At 46.2% G+C, this 24,785-nt stretch overlaps 1 long non-coding RNA gene across 1 annotated transcript in view; it reads right to left on the bottom strand.

Moving 5' to 3' along the window:
• Positions 1-24,785, bottom strand: part of LOC142829558 (uncharacterized) — an 82,254-nt gene that overhangs the window by 36,878 nt on the left and 20,591 nt on the right. The window contains exon 3 of the long non-coding RNA XR_012904062.1: positions 7,289-7,377. This is a non-coding gene — a long non-coding RNA (uncharacterized LOC142829558). The remainder of the gene's footprint in view (positions 1-7,288; positions 7,378-24,785) is intronic.

The following is a 24,785-nucleotide window of genomic DNA, read 5'->3' as shown; positions in this document are numbered from 1 at the left end:
GCTTCCTGTAGTCAGCCGCTGGTCAGTTTCAGCAGCGGCTGAATCTGGACGCCAGTTCCAACTTACATACAGATTCAACTTAAGAACAAACCTACAGTCCCTATCTTGTACGTAACCCGGGGACTGCCTGTATTAATGTATTAATCTGCCAACCCTACATACTTTGTTTGGATTCTTGGTCCCAATGGTGGGTTAAGAACTGCAACTCTAAGCAGCAATTTCCTGGGCCTAGATGAGTTTGAGAAATTGATCATTCTTTCTCAATGAGGTTATCCCTTGAGCGACAGAATAGAGGCTGTAGTAACTCTACACTTGCATTCTGCAATCAGTGTACTGTCTGCCAGTTATGATAGATTCTACTTACTGTTCATTCACTGTAAGATTTCATATAGCTTAGGCATAGTAGTAAATAGGTATCCTTAAAAATCAGTAATGAAAATACTTTAGCCCTACTTACATTTTCTTAAAGATTTACATGTGAAGGCCTCAATTTAGGAAAGCATTTAAGTACATGCTTAAATTCGTTCTTGTTCAGAACAGCTCTTTAGCATATTTTTTTATGGAACTTAAGAATGTGTTTGAATGCGACTCTAAATACGAATGCGTCCCTGAATTAGGGACTATTCATTCTATGCTACAATGAGAATCAACTAAAAGAACAAGTATAAAACCCAGCTGATTTACAAGAAATAGTGTAATCGACAAAACATGGGCACAGCAGAGTATAATTTATGAGGAAGCCAAGTGCCAGCATCTTAATTAGAAAAATGATACATTTTCTTCACAAGCAGTGTAAATATATTACTTTGATCATTCAGTTATTCAAATTTGAAACAGAAAAAAACATTTTTCTTCTTACAACAGGATGAAAAATTAAAATGAATTTTGTGAGGTAATGGGAAATGTTGCTTGTAATAAGTTTTTGTTACCATATTACATTTCTTACACACACCCACCCCGCACCCTCAATTCTTCCACTCAGGACAAATATCGTTTCCAGAGCAGCAGCTATGGGTGTGGCTGCAAACATCAGAATACTAGGTTGTTTTTTTCCCCCCTTCTCTCCCTCCCTCCCTCCCTCCCTCCCTCCCAGAAAACTCCAAAAACACTCTGGGAAAATTTAGCTGACATTATGCAGAAAGCAAAACAGCAGCAGTAGAGAAATAAGTGCAAAAAATAAATTCTCTATGTAATGGATATGATCTTATGGCAAAACTAAACTGCATTTGAAACTGTTAACTCTTCTCTCATTTCACATAACCAGTGGATATATAGTCTGTTGTTGACTTCTCAGATTCATTTTTACTATTATTATTAATCATGTTCATTGTGGCAACTTATTCATCTTCCATGGCTTCCAGTTTTGAGACACATTTCTCCCCTGCACAAAAGGAGAGATATTACAGCTCGCAAGTTGCTTGAGAAGGTACATGCCAACCCAAGCTCTCCCTGGTTCAACAGCCTTTTTAGTACACAGGCTGCTCGTCTTCCACCACGACACCCAATGTGGTCGAGGCTGCCATATCAGGACAGGACATTGGAGACACTGTGGCAAGAAGACTAATACTTAACATCAACCACCAATCAGTTCCTTGTCATAAATCCTACTGTTGGACTGTCCAGTTTCGACTGGCCATATTGTCAGTGATTCTAGACTGCGCAAGGCCTCTGTGCAGCCGACCAGCATTGTTGGGATGTTCAAGACGACCCAAGTTGCAGCTGTAGCACAGATCAAACAGATACATACTGCTGAGGCCTGCCCACTAGCCAAATACAGTGGTGGTCTCTGAAGCTCTGCTTGGCCACTAAAAGCACTATTGCGTGGAGTGAATATGCAAACACTAAATACAATAAAGGCCTAAGGAACAACCAAGAATGGGTCCACACTATGCTAGGCACTGCACCAACACAGACTGGCAAATGAACCTTGCCTCAAAGAACTTACGATACAAATAGACAAACCAGATGCCAGGTAGGGAAGAGGTAGAATACATGAATAGGCTGAACAAATGTGCACACCTTTTTTCAATGGGGACACCATCAGGTGGTCAATAGATACCTATTTAGAACATATCACCAGATAGCAGCAATACCTGGAGGAGTGAGCTGGAGTACCACTGAGGAAAGAATTTGGGAAAGTAACTGAAATATTTCTCTGACAGATTTTAGTTACTGAGACACAACCTATCTTGCCCTCTTTCCCCCCTTCCTTTCAAAGTCCCTCTTCCTTCACTATGATTAGCTTGTGGATAGTAAATATAGCAGTGAGTATAGATTGTCTCTCTGTAATAAAGAATTTAGGACAGGTGGGAGAGGGCAGGGCAGAAGAAGGTAAAAGTCTGCAATTTCTCCCCAAAGTCATATGGCAGGGGATGAGGTGGCCCTAAAAGGATTCTTGATAGGTCAGGTTTCTAAATCTCTTATAAATGTTTGTTGTTCTACTCTGGACTCTTTCCAATTTGTCCAAATTTTTCCTAAATTGTGATGCCCAGAACTGGACACAGTACTCCATCTAGGGCTTCACCAATACAGGCAGTCCCCGGGTTACATGGATCTGACTTACATCGGATCCCTACTTACAAACGGGGTGAGGCAACCCCGCACTAGCTGCTTCCCCCCAGCAGACCAGGGAGACGCGGAGCGGCTTTTCTCAGCAGACACCTCAGTTTGAGAATAAAGGACTGAGGGAAGTGAGGTGTGGGAGAATAAAACTGAGCTCTGGAGAAATGTTTGGCTAGAGTTTCCCCTATAATATGTACCAGTTCCGACTTACATACAAATTCAACTTAAGAACAAACCTACAGTCCCTATTTTGTACGTAACCCAGGGACTGCCTGTACAGTGAGACAACAGCCTCCTGATTCTTACATACAATACTGCTGTTAATATACCCTGGAATCACATTAGCCCTCTTTGCAGCTGTGTCACATTGATAACTCAAAGTCCAGTCTGTAGCCCACAGATTCTTTTCAGCAGCAGTACCAGACAGCTTCTTAGTGCAACTTCTAAGGGCATATTATCTATCATGGTTCGTAAAGATCATCCTGTATTTATTTAATGGGAATGTGTTGTATATGTGTTGTTGGATAAAGAAAATGTTTGTTAAATTACAACCACAAGCTCAAATTGCCTTTCAGTATATTGCTTTGAAATAGTTATATAAAGTGTAACCCACTCAAGAAGTATTCTTGAGAGGTCAAAAGGGGGATAATGTAGCCATGTAGCTAAACCATAGCTTTATTCAATGTAATGTGCCTCAGTGTACCTTGCCAGCCATCCTGATTTGCAGGCTAGTGCTGTTGGTAAAGATGCATTAAGCAAGGTGTTCGTGTTTGTTATTAATGTTAAAGCAGGAATAGATTCTTATGGGTTTTGTTTTAAAATTAGTATTGTGAAATAAGCAAAAGATATGATGATTGTTTTCTCTAAATTGTAATTTGATGTTCCTGCTTAAATATTCATATTGTGTCTGTGTAACAAAGACATCAATTCTGTTTTGTGTGTGAGAGTGAGCGAGGAATGTGTGAAGGCCATCACCAGACCAGATGTTTTAGGGAGAAGCTGAGGTCAGACATAAAAGCACCAGGAGATTAATCAATGCCCTTACTGAATGCAGATGAAGGGCAAATTGATGACTCTAAAAGTAAAGACAAGTACTTATCAATTGGGACAAGATAGCTGTGATATGAGAACACCACTTTAAGAAAACAAGCACTCATCAAACAGCTATTAATTACAGCATGATGGTACAAAACTTACTGATCTCAAGGAAGGAAAATTATATAAAAAGGGGCTGCTTTGCATAATTTTTGGCTATGTATTGCCAAGATTCTACAGCATCTATCTTGACCGATAGAACCCCCTCCTCCCTATCTGTGATCAATCTGGCTGGCCACATTGACTTGACTGGTAAATATAACATCCATTGTTGGGACAGTATGGGTGTCTATGTATGCACATTCTAGCTGCTTTACTACTGTATTCTTAAAGAAAGCAGCATATTGCCTTTTCCCCTAAAAGATTCCATGTTCTTCTTATAAGCATAACATTATTCCCAATTTTGTAGCTGGGGATTTGGTTTTTCCTAAGTGTAATATTCTGCAGTTGTCTTTATTGAATTTCATCTTGTTGAATTTAGATCAATTCTTCAATTTGTCAAGGTCATTTTGAATTGTAAATTTGCCCTCCAAAGTGCTTGCAACCCCTCCCTGTTTGGTGTTATCTGCACATTTCTCTATTCCATTATCAGAGTCATTAATAAAAATACAGACTGGTAACAGACCCAATACTCATCCCAAAGGAGTCCATTGGATACATCCTTCCAGCTAGACAGCAAACCATTGATAACTACATCTTGAGTACACTCTCAACCAATTGCATATCCATCGTATAGTAAATTACATCTAAACATTTCCCTAGTTTGCTTGTGACAAGGTCATGCAGAACTCTGTGAAAAGCCTTACTAATATCAAATCTACTGCTTCTCCTTAGGTCTTATTAAAGAAGGAAATTAAGTTGGTTTGGTATGATTTGTTCATGATAAATCCATGCGGTCTTTTCCTTATAAACCTATTGTCCTGCAGGTGCTTACGTAAGGGATTGTATTTGCTGCAATATCTTTCCAGGTATTGAAGTTAGGCTGATAGTCTATCATTTCCAGGGCTTCCTTATTCCCCCATTTTAAAGATTGGTGCCATATTTGCCCTTCTGCTGTCTTCCAGGAATTCTCAGAGATAACTGTCAGTGCTTCCAAGAGTGCTTCATCTAGTTCTTTAAGTTCCATGGGGTGAATTTCAACAGACTCTTCTGACTCAAACATATATTATCTAAGTATTTTTTAGCCTCTCTCTTCGCTATTTTGACTTGCATTCCTTTTTCCTGGTTATCAATATTAATTGCGTTAAATATTCTGTCATTAACCGTGTTAGTGAAGACTGAAACAAAACAGACATTAAGCACCACAGAGTTGAATATGGTCCAATATAGGGTGGCATTTGACTCAGATAGTCTATGCTAAATTGTGGTGGCCAAGCCCACAATTACTCAATGGATGTGGGGACAGGATGATCAGAGCTGTTCTTAAATCTGCATTTCCCTACTTTCCAATTTTAAGGCACAGCTGTCGGAAGGCCAAAGTATTAAGCTATTTTCTCCTTTAAGTTACTGATATTTATGGCATTAATTTCAGCTTCCCCAAATTCTTAGCCATAAACATTTGCATACCTTGGTGTGAAGCAGCAAAGGCACCATGGAATGAATGTACCATGTATGATGAACAGGAAAAAGGATGGTCCTACAATCAAACCTGCCCTACCAAGCACAGTCAACAGCTTCTTTTGATGCAGATTTGAAGGGAATGAGGCCGAGCCTACACTAGGGGATAAGTTCAAATTAAGATATGCAACTTCAGCCATGTTAATTGTGAAGCAGGAATTAACGTACCTTGAATCGAATTTTGGTGCTGTTCCCACAGCAGGAGGTCGACAAAAGAAATGCTCCCATGGACTTCCTTTACTCCTTGTGAGGAGGAGGAGCACCTACACTAACAGGAGTAATCTCCATGTTTGATTTAGCAGGTCCTTACTAGACCCACTAAATAGAACATCAGACGATCAACCTTTGGAGCGACGATCCATGGGTAAGTATAGATGTGGCCCGAGGAACATAAAACGATGATGGTAGCTCCAATTTACATACTACTGGGTATTCTCCTCTATGAAAAATATAGCCCTTAATCTTGAGTTGGCAGCTTTTCTTTAAAAAGACTAGAGCTTAAAATTTCAGATCTGATTAAAATCTGGTTAAATACCATTTAACCTACTTGGCATTAGCTAAATCTAATGAATGAAATTTATGTTAATGAAGTTCTTAAGTAGAAAAAAAATTAGTGGGTATTTTGCAGGCGAGAGCAGCAGTGAAAATAACATTTTTTTTTAAACAGGTACAGGCAGTCCCCGGGTTACGTACAAGATAGGGACTGTAGGTTTGTTCTTAAGTTGAATCTGTATGTAAGTCGGAACTGGCGTCCAGATTCAGCCACTGCTGAAACTGACCGCCAGTTCTGACTTACATACAGAATCAACTTAAGAACCCCAAGCGTCCCCAAGTCAGCTGCTGCTGAAACTGATCAGCAGCTGATTCCAGGAAGCCCGGGGCAGAGCAACTCTGCCTCGGGCTTCCTGTAGACAGCGCTGGTCAGTTTCAACAGCGGCTAAATCAGGACGTCTGGGGCAGAGCAGCTGGGGTGCTGCTGGGTTGCTCCAGTAGCGCCGCTCCTCGGCACTACTGGACCAATCCAGCAGCACCCCATCTGCTCTGCCCCAGGCGTCCTGATTCAGCCGCTGCTGAAACTGACCAGCAGCGGCTGAATCAGGACCAGAGCAGCTGGGGTGCTGCTGGGTTGGACCAGTAGCGCCCAGAGCGGCGCTGCGGGACCAACCGGCAGCACCCCAGCTGCTCTGCCACAGGCATCTGGAGAAAAGCCTAGTCTGCTGGGGGGGGGGGGGGCGTACTAGCTGCGCCCCCCCCCCCCCCCACCCCAGCAGACCAGGAAGACACGGGCGGCGGACCGAGACGCACCGCGGTCCCGCTGCCTGGGTCCTCCGTGGCTTTGCTCCCAGTCTCCCTGGTCTGCTGGAGACCAGCAGACCAGGGAGACAGGGAGCAAAGCCTCTGAGGACGCCGGCAGCGGGACAGCCACGGGGCGTCTGGGCTGTCCCGCTGCCGGCTTCCCCGCGGCTTTGCAAAGCCGCGGGGGGCGGGGAGGGGGGGCTCGGGCAGCCCAGGCACCCCTGGGCTGCCCGAGCCCCTCCGCGGCTTTGCTCTGCGTCTTCCTGGTCTGCAGACCAGGGAGACGCAGAGAAAGCCCCAGAGTACACGGGCGGCAGGACCGCGAGGTCCCGCAGTCCGTGTACTCTGGGGCAGCCCCGTTCGTAACTGCGGATCCGACTTAGGTTAGTACAGGCAGTCTGACATATTACAACCCAGGTCACTGCTAGCTCTTCAAACAGCTTCCTGCAGCAGCTCAGCCAGCTCATGCAGGAGATGCACAACTGGGCATTTACTTTCACATCTGGCAGAAAGCCAAATTAAGTGGCAGTCCTTATTCTTTTACATGTCTCAGTGAAGAGAAGTATAATGTACTAATATTTTACATTCATATAACAATTCATATCCTATGTTTTGTCATAAAACACTTGACAAATGAAATGCATACGGCAGCTTCCTTGCTGAGCGCACAGGATTTAATTGCTCTGTGTCCTGCCTCAAAATCCACCAAGTAACTTACAGGAAAAACAGTGACAGGCTGTGGAACTGGCTTGCGTTAGAAGTTGTGGAAGCCGTTTTGGAGGGCATTTAAGACTGAACTGGGCATACCTAGAGAAATAAAAACAACAAGAGCATATTAGAAAGTGTGTGTAAAATGCACCCCTGCAGGAATTTTGCAACTGTTGCATTTAGAGCCAAATAAGTATAATTATATGGTTGCAAGAATCACTGCAGTTCTCACTTTTTCAACTTACTGAATCATTCTCCAGAATCTATACTTTCATTTTAAAAAATTAAGTGTCTAGTTTATAAAGTCTTGAAGAAAGCTGTCAAACTGTGAACTAAACGTAAACCAATGCAATTGGTTTGTGAGTAACTTGAGTCCACAGGCAACTTGAAACAATATCTTTAAATGTGAGCTGCTCGCTCCATAGTGTTGTTACACATTAAAAACATAGCACACATTACTCTGAGATTTGCAAGGCTGTTAAAATAAATTGAATTTACTACTGACATCACTAAATAAGAAAGGATACTGCAATGACTGGTCTGGACTGCACCAAGGATACTGAGGATGGGGTGCTGAATAATTCTGGCGTTCGGTCGATGATAGTAGGGAAATATTTTAGTAGCAGGGAGACCAATTCAGATCAGCCGGTCTCAACCAGTGGATCATGACTTAAACCACATTAGGATTACCTGTTGGACTGGAACCCTTCCCCCCACACCTTTTCAGGGAATGAAGTCAAGCCTGGTGGTCTCTATTTGTAGGTATATACTGCTCCTTGGAGGTGTGATTTTTCAGCAGACAGAGACAGAGACAGACAGACAGACACACACACACCGACCGACCGTCACACACACACACACACACACACAATCTCTGCTTAAGCTAACACACTAAAAATAGCAGTGTGGACAGCAGCGGTAGGAGCAGGGGCTCAGATTAGCCCCCCCAAACTCAGGCCCAGTTTTCGGAGGGCTAGGACTTGGCTAACTAGCCCAAGGCACTGCCTGTTCTACAACATCCACATAGCACATTACAAATAGCAAACTCACAGGTTGTATATGATGTGCAGGCAAAAGGGTGGTTCCACAAGCAAACTTTTCCACTAACCACATACAGCCACCTCTTGTATGATGCAGATTTGAAGGGAACAAGTAACATAGCAAGTGAATGAGGGTGGCTCCAATTCATACAATTTACACACTACTGGATAGTCTGCTCAAGGGATTCCAGGCTGGGAATCACAAGTCAACCGCAGCACAGACACAGAAGAGAAGCAGCTGTTTGTTTTTTCTCTCTCTCTCGCACCTTCTATTGCTTCATCCCCATCCAAATCCTGAGGCCACTCTTCAACTTGCCTTTTCTGTCTACACACCTTCCTAGAACCTAGCTCCAGCTATTGAGAACTGCTGCTGCAAGAGGCCATGCAGTTCGTTTTTGAAGTGGCACTTTCCCAGGACTAAGTAAATTCCAGGAGCCATCCTCCCTCTCACCAACTCAACAGCATAATCCTTCCTCAGTTGCAAAGGATTGTGGAATATTGTGAGTGACAGGATGATTTTTGGGGTTGTTTAAAAAGACGCTAGGAACTGTTGGGCCAAGTGAATCAATATGTCCTTTTCATCTCTAGAATCTATGCTGTGCAATTACAGACCATCCAGACAGGCACTTTTTCACATGCACACACAATAATTCACACCATCATAAATCCCTTCCATAGTCCATGGGGGATTCATCACCTACAGTTGACAGGTGTAACTAGACTTAGCAGAAGAAAAAAAAATTCTTCTGCAGTGTATGGTTGGTATATTTAGTTTGTCTCCTTTCACATTAGTACAGAACTAGGGTTGTGTATAAAATGCAATTATAATATGGTACTCTGAAACGGGGAGTAGCAACAGACTTTTTTATCCCTTAGTCAACTGAGACTTGCCTGGATCTTCTCAGAGAATACACATTTCTCATTGTGCAACAAAATTGAATCTATAATTCTTTCTAGATTGAGGACTTGGACTCCACTCTATTTATATAGGACACTGTACAGCTCCCTGGGTTTCTCATGATTTCAGGGAAGGGTGGGAACCTACAGCTGTGTGTGGCAATCCATCAAGTGGCCTCACTTGGTTTCCCATAAGTGAGAGTTCACCAATTCACATCTTAAATTATTTATTGTGGCATTATCTTAGGATAATGAGAGTATATATATGGAATGGAGTTGTAAAGGATGGGAATGCGTGGGAGCTGGAAGTAAAAGAGTAGTGGGAGACACCTCCCATCTGCAGAGACAGTAGGTTACAAAAAAACATGGAACATCTAGTCTATTTAAAAAATTCCATTGCACGCTTAAGTTACTTGCAAACCCATCAGATGCAACTACGGATGTAAAATCCCATTTAAAATGTTAACCACTTAAACAATATGTTTATCCAGTTAACTGGCCCGCTGTAGCACGAAAGGCCCAGACAGGCTGGAGTGCCTCCCACCAGAGTCACAGCATGGTGGACCCATCCAAGCTGGAGCAGCACGCTGCTGGTGAAGGCTGCTTAGGCCAGGCCACGCACGTCAGTAAGGAAATGCTTACTGGGAAACCCTTTACATCCCGAGGTGAAAGGAAAACAACAAAATGGCTGATAACATGACTAAGATGTATGGTAGATACAATAAGTTAATCTATGGACATATAAAAATACAAATTCCAGTTTCTACCTTCAGACGTGATTTTATTTGTTTTGCTTGGGATTTTCAAAAGAAGCCTAAAAGGGGTCAGGCACACAATCTCCACTGATTTCGTCAATGGGATTTGGGCTTAACTTCCTTAGGCTTGGTCACAAGTAAGGGTAACTATGCTGTTCACTCCTTCTGCTCCTAAAGAATAACATGTAAGTGTCAGGCCTAGCTCCCTGCACCTCATGCTGGGTGGAACCATCTGGACTAGCCACACCGATTCTGGATCACTTGGCTGCAGCCTTCTGTTTCCTAATTGTGGAAAACACAAAACTCAAAAACAGCTTCTTCAAATCTAAGCATTATTTATTTATCCTCTCCTCTTCCCCTATCATGTACAAAGCACAGATTAAAGGGTAAAATCAACAATGAGCCTACCATAAAATCTCAAGTATAACGCGCACCGATGTATAATGTGCACCCAGACTTTGAAGTCTTATCACAGTGGAAAAATCTAGACTCCTATATATAATGCGCACCTATGAAATGAACCTGTAAGTAGCCCCCGGGCTGGGGAACTCCCCCTCTCCTCTGCACAGAAACTTTCCAGCTGCAGCCGGGCGCGGGGGGCTGACACTCCGCCAGGCTCCCGGACAAGGCAAGGAGTTTGCTGTGCCACCAGGCTGCAGTACCCTGGCTTGCTGCCTGCCCGGTGCTACTTCAGGCTGCGCCTGGGGGTCCCTGTGGCAGGCATGAGCTAGGTGCGGCACAGGGGCAGCTGTCCGGGGGTGCCGGGGGGCAGGTTTTAAACTTAGCTGCTGGCTCCCCGGGCGAGCCTCCAGGTGGGAGCGGTGCATCCCTTGCTCCTGCTCTCCTGCACCACCAGGCTCCTGGACAAGGTGAGGAGCTGGTGGCACCACCAGCACTGAGTCCAGCCTCACCCACTTCCCGGAGCCGGCACCAGGCTGCAGGAGAGCAGGAGGGAAGGACGCGCCGCTCCCACCTGCAGGCTCGCCCAGGAAAGGTGTGCACAGCCCGGGGAGCCGGCGGCAGTTTAAAACCTGCCCCCCACAGCTGCCCCTACACCGCGCCGAGCTTGTGCCTGCTGTGGGGGCCCCCAGGCGCAGCCTGAAGGAGCACCAGGAAGGCAGCAAGCCAGGGTGCTGCAGCCTGGCAGCGACGCCGGCTCCTTGCCTTGTCCCAGAGCCTGGCGGAGCCGCGGACCCCACGCCCAGCTGCAGTGGGAAAGTTTCTGTGCGGAGGAGAGGGAGAGTTCCCAGGTCCTGGACTACTTACAAGTTCATCGGCTTCTGAATAAACTGCCAAAATAAAACTTTAAAAAATAACTGCTATGTATAATGCGCACCCCAAATTTGACCCCCCCCCAAAAAAAAGATCAGGAAAAAAGTGCCCATTATACCCGAGATCTTACAGTATATGCATTGGCCTTACACTTTAATCACTCAATCCTTGCCAGCTTTTATAAGTTCACCTCAACCCAGCTGTACCTCGCTGCTGTTCTAGCCAGAGACAAGTCCTACTTGCAGCATGATTTCTCTGCCTTGGTAACACACCTTTTTCATATGGGTTGGGGCCCAAGAAGTCACTTTTTCTTGGCTATAAACATGGTTGCTGAGCTTGAGTGTTTGGATATCCAGGCCACTGTTTTACTTTTATTTCTGGTTTTGTTAAAACACCTCCTTTCGATGCAACTCCATGGCACCCATCGCTCACTCAAAGGCATACAACAAGTTACTAAAAATACAATACAGATACTTTCTAGTTTACCACAATCGCTTTTGAAAATTCTAGCTTTTATTTGGAATTTTCCAATAGTAGTAATGATAAAAGTTTACCAGACTGCAGAGCTAACAGTACTGAACAGCCTGCAAGAAATATATCTTCGATGCACAGTAAACAGCTTGGCTAGTTCTCTAAAATTTGTGCTGTGAGAATGACAGTCTTGTTGGGTACCTTAGCTCTGAAGCTTGACTTGTGACAACTAAATAGCTGATCAGACCAGCGATCTCTAGCATGGCATGGGAGTGGATGAGATCCAGTTGCTAAAGAAGCCCTCTGACTCTTAACACTTTGCAACTGTTGCCTTTAAAAGAAAGATTTATTTTGCATCATGCTGTTCAAAGCTTAAAGTGATCTATTTTCTTTAAATTTGTGTAAGATATTTAAAAATCCTTTCCTGGGGGAAAGTGTGTGAGATTTACTTGTAAGTTTATTTTATTCCAGCAGCACTTTCAAGTTTCCTGTAATGATTATCCTGAATTTTAGTGCATTTGATATTTTAGTGAGGATCTTTGGAAAAAAGGAAGTCTGCATACTTTTACAGTACCTGTGAAACAGGCTGATACTGCCACCTTGGGGACAAGTCTTTCCACACGGTTCTTTTCCTATCATACACCAACAGGAAGAAGATTTTTAAATTGCTCTACCCTTACAGTCATAAAAATCTTTCAGATGGCTCCCAGTTCAGTGGGCATTAGGATACATACTGTAAAGAAAAGAACAGTTACTTACCTCATAACTGTGATTCTTCGAGATGTGTTGCTCATGTCTATTCCAATTAGGTGTGTACGCACAGCATGCATCTGCTGTCAGAAGTTTTTCCCTCAGCAGTACACTCGGGGCCAGCAGAGGAGCCCTCGGAGTGGCACTGATATACTGGCCCTTATATACCCCTGCTGGCCCCCTCACCCTCTCAGTTCCTTCTTACCGGCATACTCCGGATAAAGGGCGGTGGGCAGGGATTTGGAATGGACATGAGCAACACATCTCGAAGAATCACAGTTACGAGGTAACTAACCTTTCTTTTTTTCTTTGAGTGATTGCTCATGTGCATTCCAATTAAGTGACTCCAAAGCAGAACCTATGGAGGAGGGCCGGATGTTGAAGCTACAGAGGAGTGGAGGACTGCCCTACGCGGGGCAGCATCTTCCCTAGCTTGATGCATTAGCGCATAGTGATTGGCAAAGGTATGGACAGAGGACCATGTAGCAGCTCTGCAGATATCCAAGATGGGAACCTGCACCATGAAAGCAGTGGAGGCTGCCATAGCTCTCGTGGAGTATGCTCTAAGGGGCGGGGCTGAATCCCCCGCCAGAGCATAGCACTCCTTGATGCAAGTGGTTATCCAGGACGAGATCTGCTGGGAGGACATGAGTTGGCCCCTTGCCAGTTCAGCGATGGCCACAAAGTTGTGGTGACTTCCTGAATGGTTTTGCCCTGTCTAAATAAAAGGCTAATACCCTACGCACATCTAAAGTGTGTAAAGCCTGTTCTTTCCCAGATGCGTGCGGCTTGGGGTAAAAGACGGGCAGGAAAATATCCTGGGAGATGTGGAAAGAAGACACCACCTTGGGCAGGAAAGCTGAATGGGGGCGGAGCCTAACCTGGTCTTTGAAAAACCACTGTGTGGGGGGGGAAGGAGAGGGGAATCCAAGGTAAACACCCTGAGTTCAGATACTCACCTGGCAGATGAGAGTGCAACCAGGAGAGAGACCTTATAAGATAGGTATAGGAGAGAACACGTTGCTAACGGGGGTCCCAAAAATTCAGAAAGGACCACGTTTAGGTCCCACTGAGGGACGGGACGGTGGACCTGTGGGTAGAGCCTGTCCAACCCTTTCAAAAACCTGTTGACCACTGGGTTAGCAAACAGGGTTTTCCTCACTTCCCCTGGGTAGAAGGCCAAGATGGCCACCAAGTGAACCTTGATGGAGGAGGAAGAGAGGTCCTGGAGCTTGAGATCCAACAGGTAATCCAGGATATGGGGGATTGTGGCCCGCCTTGGGTGCACCCCATTCTGGGAAGCGCTGATGCAGAACCACTTCCACTTAGCAAGGTACATGGTCCTACTGGAGGGCTTCCTGCTACCCAGCAGGAGTTCCTGAACCCGTTCTGAGCACTGAAGCTCCACTACCATCAACCATGGAGCTTCCACACTGTCAAGTGCAGCAAGTGCAGGTCTGTGTGGCGGAGCCTGCCCAAGTCCTGAGATATTAGGTCCGGAAGCAGCGGGAGGGTCATGAGTCTCTCGCATGACAGGTTGAGGAGCGTTGAAAACCAGTGTTGCCTGGGCCATGCCAGGGCGATTAGAATCAGGGATGGCCTGAATTCCTGCACTCTGAGGAGGACCCCTGTGATTTAGTGGAAATGCACACAGCAGGCCCCTGTGGCTAGGGGAGGAGGAGAGCATCTCCCAGGGAACCCTGCCCCTGCACCATGAGGGAGCAGAACCGTGGGCACTTCTTGTTCTGTCCTTTGGCGAATAGGTCTAAATGGGGAGACCCCCATGCATGGAAGACAGATTGAGCTACATCCCACCTCAGGGACCATTCGTGTCCTGCAAAGGATCTGCTCAGCCTGTCTGCCAGGACGTTTTGGGAACCCAGGAGGTATGAGGCTACCGGGTGGATATCCAGCCCGATGCAGAGGTCCCACAGGCGAATCGCTTCCATGAACAGGCGAGGAGACTGAGACCTGCCCTGCCTGTTTACATACGCCACCGCTGTCGTGTTGTGTGACAGGATGAGGACAGACTTGCCCCGAGGTGGGGAAGGAAAACTGCACATGCCAGTCAGACTGCCCGGAGCTCCCTGATGTTGATATGCAGGGAGATCTCATCCACAGACCACATACCTTGCACGTGTGGGTCTCCTAAGTGGGCTCACCAGCCTGTGTCCAATGTGTCTGTGACCAGGTGGATGGATGGCACTGGTCTGGAGAATGGGACTCCTGCATAGACGTCTGCCTGGTGGGTCCACTAGTCCAGCACAAGGAGGACAGGGGTGGGAACCATCAGCACACTGTCCCATGAGTGAGCGGACGGGTTGTGGACTCGCAACAACCACGTCTGTAACAGGCGCATGCGCAGTCTGGCGTGCTGCACTACATAAAATGCAGGCGGCTGTGAGGCCCAGGAGACGCATGCAGGTCTGGGTGGTGGTCACTGGAAAATTCTGGAGCGCCATGACTGCCGTCTCTGTTGTGAGGAACCGAGAGTTCAGTAGAGAGGCCCTCGCTGACAGAGAGTGCAGGGTGGCACCCACAAATTCTATTATTGGGGTAGGAGTTAGGGTTCATTTGTCCAGATTTAGCAGGAGGCCTAAGTTGTCGAAGAGTGTGCAGACTATGGCGATGTAGTCTTTCACCTGAGACTCTGAGTTCCCCCTCAGGAGCTAGTCATCTAGGTAAGGGAACACCTGGACGTCCCTTTTCCTGAGCGTGGTAGCCACCACCACCATGCATTTGGTTAAGACTCGAGGGGCCATGGAAATACCAAAAGGGAGGGCCGTGAATTGGTAGTGGTCTGGGCCCACAGTAAATCGGAGAAACCTGCAGTGGTGAGGAGTGATTGAAATGTGGAAGACAGCATCTTTCAAGTGGAGGGCAGCGTACCAGTCTTCGGGGGCTAACGAGGGAATTATAGACGCCAGAAGCACCATTTTGAATTTTGCTTTGGCGATAAAGGAATTGAAGGCTCTGAGGTCCAGGATGGGACAGAGGCCCCCTTTGGCCTTTGGGACCAGAAAGTAACAGGAATAGAACCCCCTCTCCCGAAACTCGGGGGGAGGGAAGGAACACGCTCTACCGCCCCTATTGTAAGAAGATGTTGGGCCTCCTCTTGAAAGAGAGGCTCATGAGAGGGTCCCTGAAAACGGACAGGGTAGGGTGTTGGGAAGGAGGAGGATGAGTTGAAAGGGATTACATAACCTCTTTCCACCATCTCCAACACCCATCGGTCCGAAATAACAGACCGCTAGGCTTGGATGTAGTGGGATAAAACGGTCCTAGAAGAGTAATGGGGAAACTGGTAAGGTGCCCTTGAAGTTCCCGTCAAAAGCCCTGACATGGGCCGAAGGGTTTGTTAGGGAGCCCCTAGTTGTGATCTGGGGCCAGGTGGGGTCATCGCCTGTTGTTCCTGCTATTACCACTCCTGCTCTGGAAGCCATCACTCGGGCAGTGGCATCCACCACGTCGAAAGCCACATAGAGAACTGCCCTGGAAATCGCTCTCCCCCTCCTCATGGAGAGCCCTGAACTCTGCAGGGGAGTCCCTTGGGAGCAGATCCGTAAACTTGTCCATCGAGGCCCACGTGTTGAAAGCATACCGAAACAAGAGGACCTGTTGATTGGCAATACGGTACTGGATACCACCAGACACATAAAACAGGACTGTGTAGCACTTTAAAGACTAACAAGATGGTTTAATCACCTATTAAACCATCTCGTTAGTCTTTAACGTGCTACACAGTCCTGTTTTTTGTTTCAGCTGCATCAGACTAACACGGCTACATTTCTACCACCAGACACATAGACCTTTCTGCCTAACATGTTAGTCTTTTTGGCTTCCCTGTTCCTAGGAGTTGTGGCGGGCTGACCCTGCCTCTCCCTCTGGTTCACAGCTTGTACCACCAGGGAGCCCAGGGGAGGGTGGGAAAAAAGACGCTCGTTGCCTTCTTGAGAGACAAAGTACCTCCTTTCGGCCCACTTATTAGTTGGGGGGATGGATGCGGGGATCTGCCACAAGGCTTTAGAAATTTTGGCCATGTCTTATTGATAGGGAGGGCCACCCGCATGGAGGATATCAACTCTGGGGTCCAAGTCATCGGACACCTTATCCACCTGAACTCCCAAACATTGGGCTAGATGGCGGAGGAGGTCCTGGTGAGCCCTGGCATCCATAGAGGTCATGGATGGACTAGGTTGCCTAAAGCCTCATCGGGGAAGAGGACAATGACCCATTCTGGGCTTCTCCTACAGTGGCCCCCATATGTACAAGATTTTGTGAGGTGCCAGCAGACAAGGATGGGGGAGGTTGGATCACCAGAGCCGTGCTCCCCGAAGGAACAGGAGAGGGTTGGCCAGGGGGCAACAACTGGCCAGAGGTTGGAGATCTGACCAAGGGAGTCAGTGAAGGAGGGGCCTGCAGTCTGGGAGAGAGAGAGAGGCTGACCTGGATGGAACGTCTCCCTGGGCCTGGTGGTATGCCCAGGGTGTCCAGAAAGGCCACTGGCTCGGAGGCTGTGGGGACCACAACTGTTGGAGTACCAGCACCGGGACTGGCTGCATCCACTGCTGCTGGTATGGACAAGGTGGACTACGGTGCCGGAAGTGGTGCCATAAACAGGAGCAGCGCCACGAGCGGGACTGGGAGCCCCTAGAAGACAAGATGGACTCCACCTCAGAGTCGGACGAGTACTTTGAGGCGGACCAAGGAGGAGCCCACGTGGGCGCGAATAGAGCAGCTGCGTGCTTGGCCACAGATTCCAGCTTTCCACAGTGCCGAGGCGGAGGCAGCGGCACGGACATCCAGCGTGGAGGTAGGTGCCGAGGTGGTCTGTCCCGGTGGTGGTGCCAGTCTATGATGCCACGGTGCATCCGGTGCCGCATCCTGGGGTGGCACCATGGGCAGAGGTGCATCACTGGCCAGTGCCACATGCAGTGCCGGGAGGGGTGGGCGGTGGTCTCTGACCTCTGGAGCCAGGGCCTTGGATGGCCTGGAAGGAGGCTGGTGCCGCACCATCCTGTGTCCCCTGGAGGGGATTGGAGTAGGGGGAGGTGAGGGAGAAGATTCGATCAGCACTCTCGCTGCCTCTAAAGCCTCCGGCGGGGAGGGTTCAGGGAAGTCCTCCAAGGGGCTAGGCTCCCTATGCTGGGAGGAAGGTCCACCCGACCTGGAATGCCTGGGCTCCGGACTCATCGGCACCACATACCCCGCTAGAAGGCACGTGTCTAGAAGGGGACCATCCCCTGTTGAGCCTCCTCTTTTTCTGAGGTGCCAGAAACTGAGACCAGTACTGGGGTCTCTGCGGTGCTGGTGAGGCACGGTGCACCACGGTATCCCGCACCGACGCCGGTGTGCTTTGGGGCCCCAGTGCCGGCTCTGACCCCGATACTGGCCTGAGAGCCGTTTCCATGAGGAGGATCTTGAGGCGTGATTCTCTCACGCATTTGGTGTGCGGTTTAAACCCCTTACAGATTTTGCAGGCTTCTGCGAGATAAGCCTCTCCCAGACACTTTAAGCACAATGAATGAGGGTCGCCACAGGGCATAGGCTTGTGACACTTTCTGCAGGGCTTGATGCTTTGTGGACCAGGCATGCCCTGCCCCGGGCGCATGGTGCACCGCAGCGGGGTGCAACAACAAAAACAACAAAAGAGTCTTTAACTTAATTACAGGTACTTAGCTGAAAGCTAACTGAAGAGAATACAAAAGAATAATAGTGAAGACAACTATCGCTAACAAGCTGAAGGTTGTTCCAAAACCGCTACGGCGGTAAGAAGGAACTGAGTGGGTGAGGGTGCCAGCAGGGGTATATATGGGCCGGTATACCAGGACCAGTCCAGGGGGCTCCCCTGCTGGCCCTAAGGGTACTGCTGAGGGAAAAATTTCTGATGGCACATGCACATTGTGCACACACACCTAATTGGAATGCACATGAGCAATCACTGGAAGAATGCCTTTTTACAGGGAGAAGTATGGTTACATTTTATAATTTAGCAGTGTTTCTTTTACTTCAACAATGTTGTTTAGTATTGCCAGCAAAAGGACCACAAACTGATGGATATCCTACACTGATAGGGTGCCTACATCCTGAATTAGCATACAAACTCATCCTATTCCACCAGCTTAGCTTTTTTTAGGCCATGTCCACACTACATAGCTGTTGACAAAACAGTTTTCACTGCCAAGTTCCTCTTACTGATTTAACTCTCCTGCTATGCCAACATAATAAAACCACCTGGAGAAGAGTCGTTTATCTGTGACACAGTGTTTGTATAGACACTGCATTGCTTATATCACCCTATTTGGCCTACGGAAGCTTTTCCACTATGACAATCGTGCCTGCTCTGGGCCCCATTTTGAACATCTCTGCCCTGTAGCCAGGTTCACAATGTGTGCCCCTTCCCCTTTTAAAGCCCCGGGAATTTTTTTAAATGCCCCTTCCTGTTTGCTGCATGTAGACAGCTCACATCACACCTTATCATGGTGACTCCCTGCAGGAAATACATTTCTTCCTGGAGTACTCTGGAGGTGGTGGATCTGTGAGGAGAGGAGGCTGTGCTATAGCAGCTCTGCTCCACTCCACCCACAGTATCAGAGGGGTAAGCCGTGTTAGTCTGGATCTGCAAAAGCGACAAGGAGTCCTGTGGCACCTTATAGACTAACAGGTGTATTGGAGCATAAGCTTTCGTGGGCAAAGACCCACTTTATCAGATACATGCATCTGACGAAGTCGGTCTTTGCCCACGAAAGCTTTTGCTCCAATACACCTGTTAATATCAAAGTAACTATGGGTGGAGCGACAAGGATTCCTGTGGCACCTTATAGACTATGTGGCAGATTGCTTGTGGGATGGAGCTCAAGGGGCCCCAAGGGGGACATGTAGCAGTGCTGTGTCAAGAAAGGAGTGGCAGCAGGCACACCAGAAAGAAAGGGAGGTCAGTGTGGTGCATCATCAGAGACCTTCTACAAGAAGCTGCATGCCATCTCCACACCAAGAGCACCAGAAGGATATATGGGGGGGGGCGCGCTGAGGCCATAGGGTGAACCTTAAGGCTGAAATGATGGATAAGGAAGTAGAGTTCTAGGAGAATGAGGAAGGGGTGATAGGGTAGTGCAGTGATATAGCTGGGGTCTGTTTTTAACTCCGGAGAGATCTAGCCCATCCCAGCACTGGCATACCGGATGCAAGAGAGGGGAGCTCTAGTAAGTATTCGTTATGCTTTGATACTGCAGGGAGAAATGAGGTAGACATTTCCTCCCCATCCCTCAGGAGGGAACAGGGATAGAAATAACCAACAGTAGCAATGTATACATCTGCTTCTCATTCCTCTGCAGGAGCCTTGCAGGAAAAAAAAAATTCACTGATGCACACCAGCATGTCCCAGGAATCTGCTATAGAACTCTCTAGGAAACTTTCATGGAGATATTCTGTGAAGATTCCTTCAGAGGGTTGCCTTGTTCCGTCCCCTGTAGAAGGAAATGTCACTACTCCTATCAGCAAATACATCTGCAGGCAACAAAGCAGCACACAGGTGAGCAGTATATGTACCAGGTCTGCAGCTGCATGCATGTAGGAGCTGCAGGTACCATCAGAAGCAAGATGTCAGCTTCTATCACTCCTGCCTATGGAAAACTGTACTAGTATTCAGAGTAGTGTCCCTAGGCACTTGTAATAATCCCCCTCTGAAACTCCTCTACTCTTTCTAGATCTTACCCCCACCCTCCTGTGCCCAACTCACCATGGTCAGGACTCTTCCCTTGATGTGTGCTTGCCAAGGGGAAGTGATAGCTGCAGCTTTTATGAATCAAGGCTGTGAGTGCAGTCACAATAGTGCCTCTGCCTACCATTTCTTTAGTTTCTGTACACATGGCCTTGAGAGTCCCCTGATGCATACTGGCTTAGCAGCTTCATCTGATGAGGAGTAAGGAAGTTCAAGGAGGTACCACAATCATTTGATTCTGCCGATAGTGAGCAGAGAGCTTGGAGAGAGACTACTAATGGGGGGGGGAAAAAAACCCTGAGAACGGATAGCCAGGAACAGATAGTCCGTGACTAGTTGTATCAAACAGAGGAGGTGCTTTTGTCCCTCACTGCACTGAGAGAAGAACAAATCTGTGTTTGCCTTCCCCTGCAGCCCACTCCATGCCCTCCCCAAACACATCTCACATGTTCCTGGCTCAGAACAGTATCCTATGCACTCCACCTCAATGGCATGCATTACAATGACAGCTGGAAATACATCCAGCTGTGAAATCCTCATTAAGAAGTGTTCTTCACTGTCCCCTGCAAGTAACAAACAGATGTATAGTTGTCAAATAGGAAATTAGGGAAAGAATGAAATGTTATTGGCCTTCCACACACAATGGTTGCCACTGTGTATGATTTTCAACAGCAATCAGAGTATTTGCAGAGTACACTTACACGGTAATCATTAAAAGCATCATAGTACAGCACAAGAAAGCAATGCCTGGCTCAATGCATTATAGAAAGACGTGTTCCTGTTAAAATGCTCCTTCAAGTACTCCCTGATTCAAATAGCCCTCCATTTTAACAGCCTGGCATCTGGCTGCTCAAACAGAGCCATCAGCCAATCCACCTCAAGGTTCCATCTCTGCATGAACTTTTCTCCCTTACTTCCACAAACATTAAGCAGAGCAGCAGGCTGCTATGACCAAGGGGATATTTTCCTCCTTGAGATCTCGCATGCCAAACAGGGAGCACTGCAACCCTTTAATCTGCCGAAAGCACATTCAACAGTCATTCTGTGCCTGCTGAAGTGCTACTTGTTGCTGTCAAGGTTTCCAGCATAAGGCTTGTGAGCCATGAGAGCAGGGCATAGGCTGCATCTCCCAGGATCACAATTAGAATTTCCACACCCCCAATTACCATATTCATGTTGGAAAGGAAGTCCTTGCTTGCAGCTTTCAGTATAGGCCAGTGTTCCTGAAAATGTGTGTTTCACGCACATTCCCTGACCTCCAGTGAAACAACCCTGGTGATTCATCAGTGGTCGTAATACCATAGAAAAGTAGCCCTTTCTGTTGATGAAGTGGTTTAGGGTCAAAATGGGATCTGTGCCCCATCTATTGCCCCACCACAGTTAAGAAATCCTATTGCCATAAAGCCATTCATTATTTCCCTCACATTGCCCAGAGTAACAGTCCTTCAGAACAGGAGACAATTAATCATAGAATCATAGAATCATAGAATAATAGGACTGGAAGGGACCTCGAGAGGTCATCGAGTCCAGCCCCCCGCCCTCAAGGCAGGATCAAGCTCCGTCTACACCATCCCTGACAGATGTCTATCTAACCTGTTCTTAAATATCTCCAGAGAGGGAGATTCCACCACCTCCCTTGGCAATTTATTCCAATATTTGACCACCCTGACAGTTAGGAATTTTTTCCTAATGTCCAATCTAAACCTCCCCTGCTGCACTTTAAGCCCATTACTCCTTGTCCTGTCCTCAGAAACCAAGAGGAACAAATTTTCTCCTTCCTCCTTGTGACACCCTTTTAGATATTTGAAAACCGCTATCATGTCCCCCCTTAATCTTCTTTTTTCCAAACTAAACAAGCCCAGTTCATGAAGCCTGGCTTCATAGGTCATGTTCTCTAAACCTTTAATCATTCTTGTCGCTCTTCTCTGTACCCTTTCCAATTTCTCCACATCTTTCTTGAAATGTGGCGCCCAGAACTGGACACAGTACTCCAGCTGAGGCCTAACTAGTGCAGAGTAGAGCGGCAGAATGACTTCACGAGTTTTGCTTACAACACACCTGTTGATACAACCTAGAATCATATTTGCTTTTTTTGCAACAGCATCACACTGTTGGCTCATATTCAACTTGTGGTCCACTATGACCCCTAGATCCCTTTCCGCCATGCTCCTTCCTAGACAGTCGCTTCCCATCTTGTATGTATGGAACTGATTGTTCCTTCCTAAGTGGAGCACTTTGCATTTCTCCTTATTAAACCTCATCCTGTTTACCTCTGACCATTTCTCTAACTTGCTAAGGTCATTTTGAATTATGTCCCTATCCTCCAAAGAAGTTGCAACCCCACCCAGTTTGGTATCATCTGCAAACTTAATAAGCGTACTCTCTATCCCAATATCTACATCATTGATGAAGATATTGAACAGTACGGGTCCCAAAACAGACCCTTGAGGAACTCCACTTGTTATCCCTTTCCAGCAGGATTTAGAACCGTTAACAACAACTCTCTGACTACGGTTATCCAGCCAATTATGCACCCACCTTATCGTGGCCCTATCTAAGTTATATTTGCCTAGTTTATCAATAAGAATATCATGCGAGACCGTATCAAATGCCTTACGGTCATTTGATTAATTAATAGCACACTTGCATCACTGCAACCCCACTGCTGAAATTTCCTTCTCCAAACTGATTCACGACAGATCAATAGCAGTCTGGAGTTCTGGAACCCACAAGGAGAGATGCAATTCTTGATTTAGTCCTCAGTGGAGCACAGGATCTGGGCCAAGAGGTAAATATAACTGGACAGGAACCATAATGTAAAATCCCTGTGGTTGGAAAAACAACTCAACAGCCCAACACTGTAGCATTTAATTTCAGAAAAGGAAACTACACAAAAATAAGGAGGTTAGTTGAACAGAAATTAAAAGGCACAGCAACAAAAGTAAAATCCCTGCAAACTGCATGGAAACTTTTCAAAGGCACCATAATAGAGGCCCAACTTAATTGTATATTCCAAATTAAAAAACCACAGTAAGAAAATCAAAAAAAGTGCCACCTTGGCTTAACAACCAAGTAAAAGAAGCAGTGAGATATAAAAAGGCATCATTTAAAAAGAGGAAGTTAAATCCTATTGAGGAAAATAGAAAGGAACATAAACTCTGTCAAATTAAGTGTAAAAATATAATAAGAAAAGCCAAAAAGGAGTTTGAAAAACAGCTAGTCAAAAATCTCAAAAAACATTAGCAAAATGTTTTTAAGTACATCAGAAATAGGACGCCTGCTAAACAACCAGTGGGGCCCTCTGGATGATCAAGATGCCAAAGGAGCACTCAAAGACTATAAGGTAATTGCGGAGAAACAAAAGTAATTATTTGCTTCAGTCTTCACGGCTGAGGCTGTTAGGGAGATTCCCAAACTTGAGCTATTCTTTTTAGGCAACAAATCTCAGAAATTGTTCCAGATTGAGGTGTCATTATTAGCAGAAGCTTTAGAACAAATTGATAAACTTAATAACAAGTAACAAGTCACCAGGACCAGATAGTATTCCCCCAAGAGTTCTGAAAAAACTCAAATGTGAAATTGTGGAACGATCAACAGTGGTTTGTAAATCAGCTTCTGTTCCTTATGACTGGAAGATAGCTAATGTGATGCCAATATTTTAAAAGGGCTCTAGAGATTATCTTGGCAATTAGAGACCAGTAAGTCTAACGTCAGCACCAAGCAAAAGAGCTGAACCTATAGTGAAGAACAAAATTGTCGGACACATAGATGAGCATAATTTGTTGGAGAAAAGTCAACATGGCTTCTGTAAAGGGAAATCATGCCTTACTAATCTACTAGAGTTCTCTGAGGATGTCAACAAGCATGTGGACAAGGGGGATCCAGTGGATATAGCGTACTTATATTTCCAGAAAGCCTTTGACAAGGTACCTCACCAAAGACTCTTAAGTATAGTTAGTTGTGATGGAATAAGAAGGAAGGTCCTCTTGTGTACTGATAACTGATTTAAACATAGGAACAAAGGGTAGGAATAAATGCTAAGTTCTCAGAATGGAGAGAGGTAACTAGTGATGTCTCCCAGGGGTCTGTACTAGAACCAACCCTATTCAACCTATTTATAAGTGATCTGGAGAAAGGGGTAAATAACGAGGTGGCAAAATTTGCAGATGATACCAAACTGCTCAATACAGTTAAGACCAAAGCAGACTGTAAAGAGCTTCACATACATCTCACCAAACTAAGTGACTGAGCAACAAAATGGCAAATGAAATTTAATGTTGATAAATATAAAGTAATGCACATTGGAAAAAATAATTCCAACTATAGATACAATATGATGGGGACTAATTTGGCTATAACTTCCCAAGAGAGAGATCTAGGAGTCATTGTGGATAGTTCTTTGAAAACATCCCCTCAGTGTGCAGCAGCAGTCAAAAAAGCAAACAGAATGTTAGGAATCATTAAAAAAAAAGGGATCGCGAATAAGAGAGAGAGCATCTTATTGCTTCTATATAAGACCATGGTCCACCCATATCTTGAATACTGCGTACAGATGTGGTGGCTTCATCTCAAAAAAGATACATTGGCATTGAAAAAGGTTCT

This window comes from Pelodiscus sinensis, chromosome 5 (assembly GCF_049634645.1).
Source record: "Pelodiscus sinensis isolate JC-2024 chromosome 5, ASM4963464v1, whole genome shotgun sequence".
Lineage (NCBI taxonomy): Eukaryota > Metazoa > Chordata > Testudines > Trionychidae > Pelodiscus > Pelodiscus sinensis.
Note: the sequence above shows the minus strand (reverse complement) of the source record. Positions and strands in the feature narration are given on the sequence as shown.